The sequence below is a fragment of the Cryptomeria japonica genome, chromosome 1, assembly GCF_030272615.1.
Source record: "Cryptomeria japonica chromosome 1, Sugi_1.0, whole genome shotgun sequence".
NCBI classification, from domain to species: domain Eukaryota; kingdom Viridiplantae; phylum Streptophyta; class Pinopsida; order Cupressales; family Cupressaceae; genus Cryptomeria; species Cryptomeria japonica.
The window spans coordinates 299,027,738-299,041,925 of NC_081405.1; the positions used below are offsets into that span (position 1 = coordinate 299,027,738).

At 32.5% G+C, this 14,188-nt stretch overlaps 1 long non-coding RNA gene across 1 annotated transcript; it reads right to left on the minus strand.

The window, feature by feature from the left end:
• Nucleotides 1-5,252: 5,252 nt before the first annotated feature.
• LOC131045179 (uncharacterized) lies at nucleotides 5,253-11,053 on the minus strand. The gene is made up of 2 exons (XR_009105774.2): nucleotides 10,614-11,053; nucleotides 5,253-5,546 (listed from the first exon to the last, which is right to left on the minus strand). It is a non-coding gene; the product is annotated as an uncharacterized LOC131045179 (long non-coding RNA).
• Between the last annotated feature and the right edge of the window lie 3,135 nt (nucleotides 11,054-14,188).

The following is a 14,188-nucleotide window of genomic DNA, read 5'->3' on the forward strand; positions in this document are numbered from 1 at the left end:
TAAGCTGTTAAATGCAATCAGGACAATCTCCCAAAATTTCGAAAAAAATGTCCGGGACCGTGGCGAACGGAGTGCACACGGTCCTCGCAACTTTTTTCGAAATTTTCAGGGATGAAAGTTATGATGATTTTAAAACTAATCTAAAAAAATTGAGTGATTTTACGATCTGTAGATAGGCCAAATTAAAGTTGCAATCTCAAAATTGAACCCTACCAAGATTGTTGAAAAATGCAAAATTTGAATTTTGAAAAAGAGAGGGAAACTGAAATTTTGAATTTTATGATTCTAGAAGGAATACTGAAAGCAATGCAGGCTTTGAAATTTAAAAGTTGACTCAATTTCATGCAAAATTCGAATTTGAAAGCGGAAATCAAAGTTGTTGCAATTAAACACTTAATTTCAAAAGTCACAAACTGCAAAAATTTGAATAAAGCACTGAAATTTCGAATGAATGCCAACACACTTTTCAGATTTAGGATAGTAAGGAACACAATTTTGATACAAATTTCAATTTCAACAATTTTTGAATGATTAGAAGCCTCAATCCAAGCAATCGCTAAACCAACTTTGACTTTAATTTTGAAAGTGTTAAAATTGATAAAATCAGCCAAAATTTTGGATTTTAGCAGAAAAATACAGTAAGATCTAGCTCCCGAAATTTCGGAAAAAATGTCGGGGACGATGGCGCTCGGAGTGCACACGGTCCTCGCAATTTTTTTCCAAATTTTTAGGGATAAAAGATATTGTGATTTTATTGCAGAATCCAAAGTTATAGCCGATTTGGAGGTGTTTTGATTAGTGAAATTATCAATCAAAGGTTGAATCAAGAAGGTCTTAAAAATTAGAGTTTTGACATTTAACCACTTAATTTTCAGAATTAAAGCACAAATATGAATTGACAATTTGCAATAGAAGGGTAGATCTGAAACAAGCATTAACAATTAAATATTTCACAAGTTTAATTACTAAAAAGAAAATTTTAGGGTTTTTATGCAATCAACCTCTAAAATTTGCAAAAGATCAAACATGGAAATATAATTAGGAAAGCAAAAATTTCAGATCTAACCATGAATAATCAGAATGAGGATGTTCATGTCGGGTTCACCAAAATGTAAAGCGGAAAAATCGAACCCTAGTCGTTCTCCCCTCCCCAACTCCAAGGAGAGAGAAAGGGGGAGTCACTAGGGTTGATGGTTTTCACTTAGGAGAGACTTTACATTCAAAAGAGGGGTTGAAACCCACAAGATCCAATCCCACACAATGCAAGATTGGATTCTATATGAGTTTCAAGGGTCAAGACATCAAGGATACCCTCTTTTGTAAAGAATTTAGATAGAAAGATTGAACTAAGAATGCATGTAAAGTAGAAAAGATTCGCTTATAAACAGAGATAGGGATATGGGATGAAGCTGCGGACCTGGAATTAACAGTAAAATGTCGAGACGGTGCTGTTCTGCAAATTTGAGCGAAAGTTGATGGGACGATGGCGCCCGGTGTGCACACGGTCCTCCGAAAAATCCGCGAAACGAAGGGGGATCTGTTCGTCTCTGCACAAGGATTCCAGATCTTCAATTACAACCGCGTACCTGCAACCTACACACAGAAAAGAGAGGACGATTGGGAGGTTAAGGATGAGGGGTTTGCCTTTAGGTCAAACCCCAGTTTTGGAATTAACCAAGAAATGAGAATGTTGTAAATGTAAATGTTTGTAATGTAAACAAGTACTGATACCTTGTTGTAAGAATGTTTGTATTCTTACATGCGAAGGTGTAATGAATGTTGTATTTTGTATGTTGTAAATGATCTCCTCTTCAATGGTTGAATCCTTGTCTTGAACACAACACTTAGCCTTGAATGGAGACTTAGAATGCTCAATTGTTTGAAGGAATGCTTGAATGCTTGAATGTTTGAATCTTTGAATGTTTGAATATCGCTTCCGCGTCTTGTACACATATGTCCTCCTTCCTCAAAATGGGAGAGGAAATGTAGTTTATATACTTGTCAATTAGGGTTGATAGACTGATTTTCCTGACCTTAGGCCGACCAGGAAACATTATTTTCCAATTTGCAAACTTAAAGACCCGAAGCCCCATAAAAGACCGGGCCCAAAATAGGGCCAAGGACCAGGGCGCTGGGCGCCATGGTCCCACCTCCAAGGACAGCAGGGTGCAAGGAGGATCAGGCCAGGGTGCTGAAAAATGCAGTTTTTGATGTCATGAACAAGTTTCGGGGTCTCCATTCAGGTTCCGTGTTGCATCGCCATCGTGAAGACCCAAATGCAGTCGAAATTGCAAGTGTCGCAATTTTAGGACGCTACACTTTCACTTGTAGGAACCATTGTTCTATGGATATACAGATTACAAGGTTTCAATCCTTACGTTGGACCGATCCAACAAAAATGAATTTCCTTAAATGCTATAAGTTTTGATTTATTAATAGTATCACTCTCCTACAAACTGAGTTTGAAGACTATGTAGATATTTTTACTCCAAACTTACCACCTGATATGAGATAATTCTTTAATCTCATACATGGAAATTTGTTTCATGCCATTTTTTAAAAGAATGGTTGATTATTTAGTTTCACCAAGAGGATATTGTCTCCCAAGGATTGAATTCTATCCACTCACATATCCATGGTTTCCAGAAGTGATGATTGAGGATGTAATGCCAAGCTTATTTCCTACCAAACTAGCTATACACACAGAATGGGACGTTGTAAGAGGTGAAGAACATGCTTTCCATCGGAGACCAAAAGATTGGGATGATTTTTTTGAACCTCTTCGAGATAATATTTTACCACCTGGATTCCATCTCGTCTAGCACAAGGGTTTGTCTGTGTCATGAAGTCAACCACGTTAAGATATGACAACAGGATGCAACCCTGTTTTAAAAAGTCATGATGTCAGCCATGTAAAACCTGACAACAAGATGCACAACCTGTGTAAAAAAACAAGATCCCTGTAGCCACTTATGGATGTTAAATGGACCGTTCTCACTTTTCAGGTATGCAAAAAGTGATAGTAAATAAATTAGTAAATAGTGGGTCAGTAGGAAAGTTGTAGAAATTTTATTAAATAAATTGTAAAGGGGCCTATATGAGGTTGCACATAGAAGAGTATGTACTCCACTATGATGAGATTCCATAGTACATACCACCACCTACCACTCCACTTCCACTACGCTCCAAAAGTTCCTCCTCCTTTTCCATCTACTTTTCTCATCTACTAGTACAACTATCTACCACTTACTCCATCTACCACCTACATTTGTTGGTCAAATCCATCTACCACTCACACCTACCAGTCAAATCCATATACCTCTTGGCTTCCAACTACTATAAATAAAGGCCTTGTGAGCTCATTTGAAGTATCGAGTCTTCGAGTTCAAGTATTGAATCTTATGTGAAGTAAGTCTTGTAGCAAGAGTGTGGTGTTGTGAGTCTCATAGGAGCAAGTTGGAAGTATCCTCTACCCTTGCGCTTCTATGCGATCTAGGGATTATGAGAAACTGACTTGCATAGGTTATGAAGTATATCTCATGTAATGAAGTTATCTCATGTAATGAAATGGAATGTTGTCTTGCCCTTGTTTGATATCAAAGCATATTGTTGCTTACTCTTAGTTTGGTATCAGAGCATATTGTTATCTCTCTCTCTCTCTCTCTCTCTCTCTCTCTCTCTAGTCTCCCTCTCTTTCCCTCCCTCCATTCCTCATCTCTCTCTCTCAGGTCTCCAACTCTGTCTCTCCCTCCTTATCTCTCACTTGGGCTCTCTTAGGTCTTGTTATCCCTTCCTCCCTCTCTAGTCTACCGCTCTCTCACTCACTCACTCTCTATCCCTAATCTCTCACTTGTACTCTCTCTCTTAGGTCTATCCCTCTCGCTCCCTCTCTCTCATTATCTCTCCCTTTCTTACTCATTCTCTTTGTGTCTCTCTCTCTAAATACAAAGTGAACTCCAAAGTTACTTAAAATACTAACAACACATAAATGTAATGACAAAATTACCTTTCAACACACACATAATCTTAAAGCATGACAATGTTTTAAAGCATACACCACACGAAGTAAAAATCAACATTAACTTCTAAACACGTAAACACAATTCATATAAAAAAAAATATTTCAAAGTTTCAACATATTTCACACAAACAAAAAGTGAATGCATACTAGAGTTTAACCACACATTAAATAAACATGCCATTTTTTCAAACACATGGAGTTCTTTTAAACATGTTAAATATAAAAATGTTTCACAAAAAAATACTTCAAACACACACAAAATAAACACTTAAGTTCAACATTGTCAAAGTACAAACACATACAGTGAATCCCAAAGTTCAAACATACAACATAAATAATTGTCAAAGTGGATGTCTAAGTATAAACAAAACAATATGGTTGTCAAAGTTAAAACATATTTCACATAGTTTGTTTGACCATACACTTCACACATATACACAAAGTTAGTTCAAACATACCATACTAAAAATACAATTTGAAAAGGTTTGACAATCATTTATGTTATATGTTTGAACTTTGGGATTCAATTGTGTGTGTTTGTACTTTGACAATGTGAAACTTAAGTGTTTACATACTTTACACACGGTGAATGTCTAAGTATAAACATACACACACATACCAAAGTATAAACAAAAAAATATGATTGTCGAAATTAAACCATATTTCACATGATGATTGTTTATTTCACACATAGTTTGTTTCAACACACACTTCACACATATACACAAAGTTAGTTCAAACATACCAAACTATAAACACAATTTGAAAAGGTTTCACAAAAAATAAACATTTAAGTTAAAATATGTCAGAGTATAGATGCAAAAAATGTGAATGTCAGAGTTCAAACATACAAGATAAGTGAAATTAAAAGTTAGTATGTTTTTAATATAAGGTGAACATAAAAATTCAAACTTACACACAAATGCTAAAGTACAAATGCAAAAAAGTGATTGCCAAAGTTAAAACACGTTTCAAATATATTTTGTTTGTTTCACCCATAATTTGTTCAAACATACTCAATATACAAAATAAATGTTAAAGTTCAAATTTTGGCATAAATGAATGAAAGTTCAAACACATTTCATACAACATTATTTCATTTGAGACATCTTTTTAAAGCATACAGTTCAGTTATATCTTGTTTTAAAATAAAATAAATTAGAAAAATACAATAAAAATCAACTTAAAAATACTAGACTGAAAATAATGACCATGACCAATGACCAATCCCTACAGCCTTGAGGAGGGGGCCAATTCAACCCCTCCCAGATTTTTTTATTTTATTAAACAATAAATCCATTACATATTAATGTGCAAATAAATTTACCGATTTCAGCAAGTGATTTAGGAGTGCAGCAGTAAAATTAAAATTTGCTCTACTTTAAAATGAACATGAGCTATTGCTGTAGAGAATTGTTACACTAATTTATAGTCAAAGATTTTTAAAATTGATATAAGAAATTAATTTACACTATCCTCTTTAGATTTCTGCTTCTTTTATCCTCCTCTTTGCCATCACTGCTGCCTGAAAAATCACCAGCCACAGAAAATGATGAATACAAAATAATAACTTTTTAAAAAACAGTCTATTATAGAAATAGAAAATTTCTATAATAGAAAAACACAAAGCAAACATATTAAAATAGAACTCAGAGAAAATAAAAACAGAGGCATGGCCATGCCAAACAAAAATAGAATGACAACAAAAGCAAGGGATTAAAAAGCAGAATGATGAAAAAAGAAGCCAACAAAACTTTGTAAACATTCATTAATGTCACTGAAGTGAATCAGACTGTTAACAACAAGATAAATGCAGCCAAATTGACTTCAAAATAGAAAAGTGATGAAAATAATAAAAAATTCTATTCATCAAACTCCTTTTCAGCTGCTTTTCCATCACTTCAATGCCATGAAGGCCAGCCTCTTTAAGGTTTAGATTGTTATCGTTGTGTTCTTTGGCCATTTTGGATTTCATGCAAGCATCTCTCCATCTACTCTGCAAAATCTCAAAACAAACAAATACTAAAAAATAACAGAGATGTAATGCTTGCAAACCAAAAAATATTTTTTATTCAATTGACAAATCGATCTGCGAATGTTTTGATACAGACGTAGCCTTCAAAGGCCTCACTGTCTTTCTCCATCTTTGCTCTCAGGCCGATCCTAGCCCTCTCTCCCTTCTTGATCGACGCTCTCTGATTTTCCCTGCCTTTTAGTGAGTAATCTGTCGATTTTTTTGTATTCTTCCTTTGGGCCGACTGATGCCCTTCCACCTGCTGTGGTATTCCCTTCTCACCGTTGAATGGTTATTGTAAATTACCCTATTTTTATGTTTTTATTAAAAAAACCTATTTAGCAAACAATCTCTAAAATAATGATACATTCTTTACTGGAAAAGAGACGAAATAGCATGAAACTGTCTCTTCAATGTCGCTCTGTGCTTTTCTTTGATTGGTGATTAGCTTGCCACGGTTTATCCTTTACACAGAACAAAAACAAAAACAAAAACAAAATGTTGTCATTGCAACGGATCGATGAAGTAGACAGAATTCGATCTTTCCTTGACTCAATTGCTGCTATGGATATCCATACTCTGTTTTCAAACCTCGTATCTTGGCTCGGGCAAGGATGATGTTGGTGGGGTTGTCGATTGCATTTGTTTGACAGTTTGTATAGCCTTTTCAACAAATTCATTTTGTGCATATTCTAGAATCATCGCAGTCATTCTGTTAAACATTTCGCATGCTCTCAGTCTATGATTTCCACCACATTTTGCAGACGTGTCTTCCAGTGCAGTTGCAATTGTAACATTTTGTCAATAGTCTTCTTTTTTTCCTTTTGATAGAGGTCCATACTTTCTTTTGCAAGGAGAACGCTGGGAAAGGCTCTGGAATTTTTCTTTACACCTGCGAATCACTTGGTTTAGGTGCCTTGTTTATACTTCCACATATTGCATACATTTCTACCATGCAGTTGAAACTCCAACTCTTGTCAAAACAAAACAGAGAAAACGAGAACAAATTCAAAAGGTTTTTGGCGCTGAAGAAGAGATACCAAACGAAACAAAATAAAACTATTAGAAACTGATGTGTTAACTTCTTATCATCTTCAAGCAGGCTAATTGTTTGCTAGGGTTGTAATTGTATGTAACTGAATTTCTCTAACGGATCATGCCAATACAGAAACTGATGTTTTAACTTCTTGTCATCCTCAAGCAGGCTAATTGTTTACTAGAGTTGTTGTATGTAGCTGAATTTCCCTAACTGGTCATGCCAATACAGAAACTGATCATCTTCAAGCAGGCTAATTGTTTACTAGAGTTGTTGTATGGCATCATTCTTGTTTGGATGGAAACCTTGCAGCATACATCCAACCTCTCAGATCTTTGAAGTTGCTTAGGGCAAGCTAGTTGTCCCCTATAACATATTCAGGCACAGTTTTGTTACTTCTTTTTCTAAAAGTTATAACTTTTCAATAGCTATCCCCGAAACTTATGGGGATGCTACCCTTCAAACCTGTTAGAAAGGCTGTTGGTTATTGCCCCCAAACCAAACAATAAGTTTGACCAAGTAGAAAACCAATGATTAATCTTCGTCACAAAATACACATCCCCTGTTGTAGATTTCTGCATCTTCTCTACAGTATGCCATTACATGTTAGATTCCTGTATGAAAAGTATTTGGCTTGTAATTTTTGATTGGCAACTCTTAATGCCTTAATGTTTTTGGTATTTAGAAGGCAAAATTTATGTTTTTAGGGGAATGGATGTTTGTATTCAAAATATTGAATTCAGGATCAGAATATTGTCTAGAGGCATCTTAATGTGTTCCTCTAATTTGACTTGTAAGAATCTAGTGCCCTTAGTTAATGTACTCTTCTGGTATTTGATATTTCTTAATTATATGATCTGTAACTTTGATTGATTCGTCTTATATATGGTTAATTCACTTTGAGAAGCATTTCCACAAAAAAATTAAAGCGGGCTACCCATGCCTTAAGTTATTTGTTAGTAAATTGATGATAATATTAAGCACATGGATTTTAATACATTTAACAAATTCTTTCCTTCTTTGATAATCCTTGATAGATAGTATGTGATTTTATACTATGATTGCTTACTTATAGTATGCGTCTTTATACTATAATTTCTTAGTTATCATATTAGTGCATGTTTTTAAATGCAATCAACTGTCATTTATATGGCTTATAAATGACATCGATCTATCCTTTATGAATAATGAATCTACTTTAGTGCAACATCAACATATACTGCACTTTTGTTCTTTCAACCAATATATCATGACTCAGAATCATTTGCATGTAGTATTGCATATACATTTTAAATACTGCGTTCCTATAACTTGTATACACAAAAGGAGGAAAATCTATCTAAGATCTCTATTTTTTTGTTATCAAATGAATAAACAAAAAAACAAAAATAACAAGATTTATTCTTTTAATGAACACCTTTGAATACCATAGTTGAGAAATTTCCTTGCTTTTAGCTTCTCATATTTGAGTTGAATGCAATTTGTCTAGATGGAAGCCCACCAGCTTACCACTTTGACAAGGGTTCTGGAACAAGAGTAGACCACTAGATCGTTTTCTTTGAGGCATGCTTCTAATTTAATCACTTGTATGCATATCCTGTATTTTAGCATTATTCTCAATATAGTATTAATAGAAGTAAAAAAAATATTTCAAAAACAAAGAAAAGCAAATTATGAGAGAATGATGTTCCATTCATATTGAACATTTTGATCAACTCAAACTCAGGAAGGCACATGGTCTAACGATGTTGTTATATGTTCTGCACAGAAGAATATTTGGTTGGGTTCATCCAAGTGCATGGATAAGACAATAACTTTCTCAGGCTTTTTTAGGCAGCAATAAAGCAAGAAATCCAAGTATTTATCTATTTTTTGTTTTCAAAATCTCATTGTTGTTACAGCTTTTTTTTATATAATTCAAAGAAATCTTTAAATTTTAATTAATAATGTTCTTTGATGTAATCAAGTTTGAGGAAATGAAAGTCTCTTAAACAAGCAATTTTTATTTTTATCTTAACATGCATTTTGACATCAATAAACTTTCCTTTTGAAGTTATAATTAGCATTCCTGTCAATGTTTACTCCACTCAGTTTGCAGAATAGAGATAAATCTACATTTTCTATGTTCTACTAACTATCTAAAAAGGAAGAGCCCCAATTACATCAGTTCTCCTTATAATGAGTAAAGGTACACAATTTTGAATTTAACCTTTTGTACAAAAAAAATTCAATTTCTTTCTTTTGGAACTATCTTACGTTACTACATTAATAATTTGTATATTATTGCTTGATATTTGTATATTGCCACGTCTAATTCCTTTCCTTAGTTCAAAAACTTTCACATTTCTATATTTTGTCCCTTTACATAAGACCATCCATGTATTCCTTAACCAAAAATCTTTTCCCAGGATCATTATACAAACATAGGGAATCATCAACTTTAAAATCACGAATTGAAATTCCTCAAAAAAACATCTTCAATTCAATATTATCAAACATGTAATAGAGATATTCTTTTTAACAATGTAGACAAGATTGTATGCATTTAAAAGTTGTGCCAACAAAATAAACTACATGGACAATTAAAATACACTTCCTTAACATATTTGCTTAGATATTTGAAACTTTGTTTGAAATTGTGATATGTTTCTACTTATAGAATCTTCAATTACAAAATATTCACAATTTAAAATGTTACAAATCTTTCCTTCAATTAACTATGCAAATACGTAATTCAAATATTTTTCTATTATTTCACAAAACACTGTATAATAATGACATACACTGTCAATGCTTTGAGGGATTTAATCATCTTCAAGTCACTTGTCACATGACCTTAAATCAGGGAGGGGAGTCACTTGTCACATGACCTTAAATCAGGGAGGGGTAGTCACTTGTCACTTGTCACTTGGAGAAGATTTAGATAGTTGCAAGGATATAGGGATCAATTGGTAACTCGGAAGATAGGTGAAAAGATATAGAGGACAATTTGATAAAATCACCCGTTTTTGCAAGTATCTGGGAACATCTTCAGCTGGATAAAGTCATAGCAATCATGTCCTTCATTGCAGAAAGGGGATGACTCAGCTGGTTGCCCAAGGAAAGGAGTTGACTCAACAAGCAAACAAAGCGAGCATGATATATCCAAGGGAAGGAGTTGACTCAACAAGCAAACAAAGCAAGCATGATATATCCTAGATTGCAGACCAACTTCATCAATTGCTGCCAAACATAAATTTTAAATTAAAAAACAAATCCTAGATTGCAGACCATCGCTACAGAGTACAAAGCTAGAATATCTCAAATACTCAACAGAATCTTTTGTTCTTCGTTGGCCAAGTTAACATTCATGTCATAAAAATAAAATATGATAACATTCTACACATCATAAAATATAATTCTATGTTCTTTGAAATTATAAACCCTTATAAAAACTTATATTCATTAACCAGATGAAAACAGAAAAGAGGAAAAATCAGCACATGAATTTAAGCAATTAAACTCAAAAATTCCTTTGGAGGCGCTGAGTATGTGGTACTTACAACATTCCTCTGCAGAAGCGTCGGAGCAGATCCAGGGCATAGGGCATCAGAAAGGTTGACTGAACACTGCGGAGCCATCACTCTCTCGGACAACATTCCTCCGCAGATGATTCTGAACATTGCGGATGGAAGGAAATCATTCTGTTCATTGATATGTTTAAGTGAAAAGAAATTAGGGGTATTCCTAATTCATAACTGGGGTATTTACATTATACCCATCACAATTAGGGAGAGAAATTAGGGATAGAGAGAGAAGGGCGAAGAAGTCATGGTGCACACCAGATCCTTAAAATTCCCCATTGCTTGCAGGCGTTGCTTACTTTCTTCCTCTCTCTGGCCCCTCCATTCCCTACAGAGAGATCACCGGAATGTCTCTGATGAAGTCGACTACCATTTTAAAACGGTAGTATGCTTTTATGTTTTTTTACGGTAGTATTTTTTTAAACGGTAGCATGCTTTTATGTTTTTTTACGGTAGTATGCTTTTATGTTTTTTTATTTCTAAACCAGCACTAGTCTCTATAAGAGGTTCTATAAGAAATTATAAGTAAAATTTTAAAATATTTTAATACTACATAATAATTAGTTGTATAACAATATAAATTTATACATTTGTTGATTTTAAATATGAATTTTTATTTGTACAAATAATCATTATATCATACAATTAGTTATCTTCAATTTTTTTTACACAAATAGATTCTTAAATAAGAATATGTTTTTATGTTTTTAAGCATATTGTTTCAAGTGCAATTAGAAATTTTTTTTTTTATTATTTTTTTTCTAAACTAGCACTTGTATTTATAAGATGTTCAATTTATAAGAAATTATAAGTAAAATTTAAAAATATTTTAGTATTACATAATAATTAGTTGTATAGCAATATAACTCTATACATGTTTTGATTTGTACAAATAATCATCATATCATACAATTTCAATTTTTTTTAGACAATTAGATTATTTTGAGATAAAAAGATGAAAAGCTATCTATCCATACTTATTAGACACATGTGATATAGGTAATGGTACATGAATGGCGAGGCCATCCAAATTTTTAAACTAGGGTTCATTAGTAAATGAATAAGGATACGATTATATTATATAATAAAAATGTAGTCATCAAAAATTGTCAATGTGAGGCTAGCGACATGGTCCATTTTCCTATACTAGAATATAGAGTATTTTAGTAACTATGCATTTGTCTATTGAAACTAGTATACTTATATTCTAAAATATATATACATAAAATAATGCCAACATATATCACATAATTGTCTTGCATGTTTATTAGTTGTCAAGAAGGACATGGAGCTGAATAATGTTGCACTCTTTCACTCTCATTAAAAATGTAACAGTTTCATATACTTAGAGACAAGTGGCAATGATTCTATTTTATTCAGAGTAATAAAATAATACTTATAGAGAAACTTGCATTTACCTGTCATTTACATGTCAAATTTATTCAAAACCATTCTTTTGTTTACGGATGTTTGTATGTCATTGTAGATGCCTATTGGCATAACAAAGAACCTTTATTAATTCAATGTTAAATTGTACCATGTTATTAAATAAGTGACAATCTGTAGGTAAGCTTCTTGAAATGATTGTGTGTGATTTTTTAGATAACGTTTAAGATCACACTTTGTGATCCATTATCAAGATGAATGAGAGCACTTAAAAAAATGAGGGTATGCAGACCGTGATGACACTTAAAAAGAGGGGGACAGAGATGAAAGAGAAAGACAAAAACTACATGACATTCATGATCTACCATTATATATAGTTTTATCAAATAAAAAGAATGAATAATAGAAATCATTGAGCCTTAGTTGTTCCTAAGAGAAAAATATGGCATTGCAGTAATAATATTGTTTGTGAGTTATCATATACAATTCTCTTGCCTTGAATGACTAAAATAGTTGACTTGTGCCAACAATTCTCAAAACTCACAAAACCAAATCAAATGATCCAATGATCACCACCAATGAGAATTTCAATTGCATTGGCAAGCATTTTACAATGACCTCATGTGCTTCAATGTGTTTGAATCCAATACAAAATTACAATGGATGTATTTTGGAACTTGGGTAACTAGCTTATAGCGGTCATCTCTAGAACAATACAACCAAGACTCCAAATGTCATAGGTAGATCGAGTACTCATTTGAATTAATCAATAAGATGTTTCTTATTATAGGAGGCATCTAGTATGGGATTGCTTTGAATGGTAGAGGATAATAATGTATAGTGATTTGAACCCAAATAATAATTGCATATTAGTGTTTTTCTAGAAGCCCATACACAAATTTTTGAACTTTTTATTACCAACAATCCTAATTGAATAATATAATTTACATCCAAATTGAAATAGGAAATGAAAAAAGAGATCTTCTTTGTACGTGTTTTCTAGAAGGCTTGAGAAATGAATCTCAGATATCAGATAACTGACTTTTCTAGTGCCATCCCTTGTCAACAAAATGAAGAGCATTACTCATCCACATGGTTAAATGTTAGGAGAAATTAGATAGAATAAAGAAACATGATTGAAACCTAATAATTTATAGGTTGAAAGAGGATCAAGTAAGTAGAATCAAATAAAGCAACTTAAAATTTTGCAAGAAATAAAATATAAAAGATAGAATAACGATTATAATTGTTTTGGAATCAAACAACAAAGCAAGATAATTTAATTTTCTAAAGAATGGTTTGAAGAGGTTGAAGGAAAAGAGAGCACATAAGAAAATATTAGGAAATATTTTGAAAGAAAACTAAATTATGGATATAAAAATTAATCTGGTCCATAATTTCAAACAAAGTTCCAACTAAAAGTAAAGGAAATGCAAAATAAAATATTTTAAAGGTGAGAAAATTATATTGACACAAAAATTTAAATACCGAAAAGGTTCAAATAGATAGATAAGAATGTGATCTATCTTATGATTAGATCCATGAAACATTTGAGCCTTATCAACAACTTATCTGAAAGTAATGCCAGAAATAAAAGGTCCACTATGTTAGTCTATTACAAGAATCACATCAACACCCACAAATCCATTCACTATGAGGTGCAAATATTTTGTAATTATAAAAAAACCATAAAAAGAATAAGTAAATTCAAATAAACTTGTGAACATAATACTTTTTAAGACCCAGCCATAAGTTTGAAGCACCGAATAAAGATATTTTTGAAAATCCAATATTCAAAGAAAATGAATATCTAATGGAATAATAAATCAAATCTTTAAACCAAGTTCAAAGGCAAAAATGACAATACGAACATAGAACCACTAATGCTATATTCACAAATAAGAAGAAAAGAGAGCTCTAAAAAAAGTAAAATGTGTTCGAGTGAAAGAATTCACAAAAAGAAAGTAACATGAATGTCCACCTAAAATTTATTTAACATAAAAATGTTGCCCATCATATCTTAAAAAGTTTGTAGTATATTATTAATGTTGTAACATATAAAATTTTGAAGAAAATTAAAATTTAAAATATACATGTTCATTAAAATTTCAGTGTGAATTGTGAACTACTTGTCATTGGAACTTATCTATCTATTTGAACCTTATTAT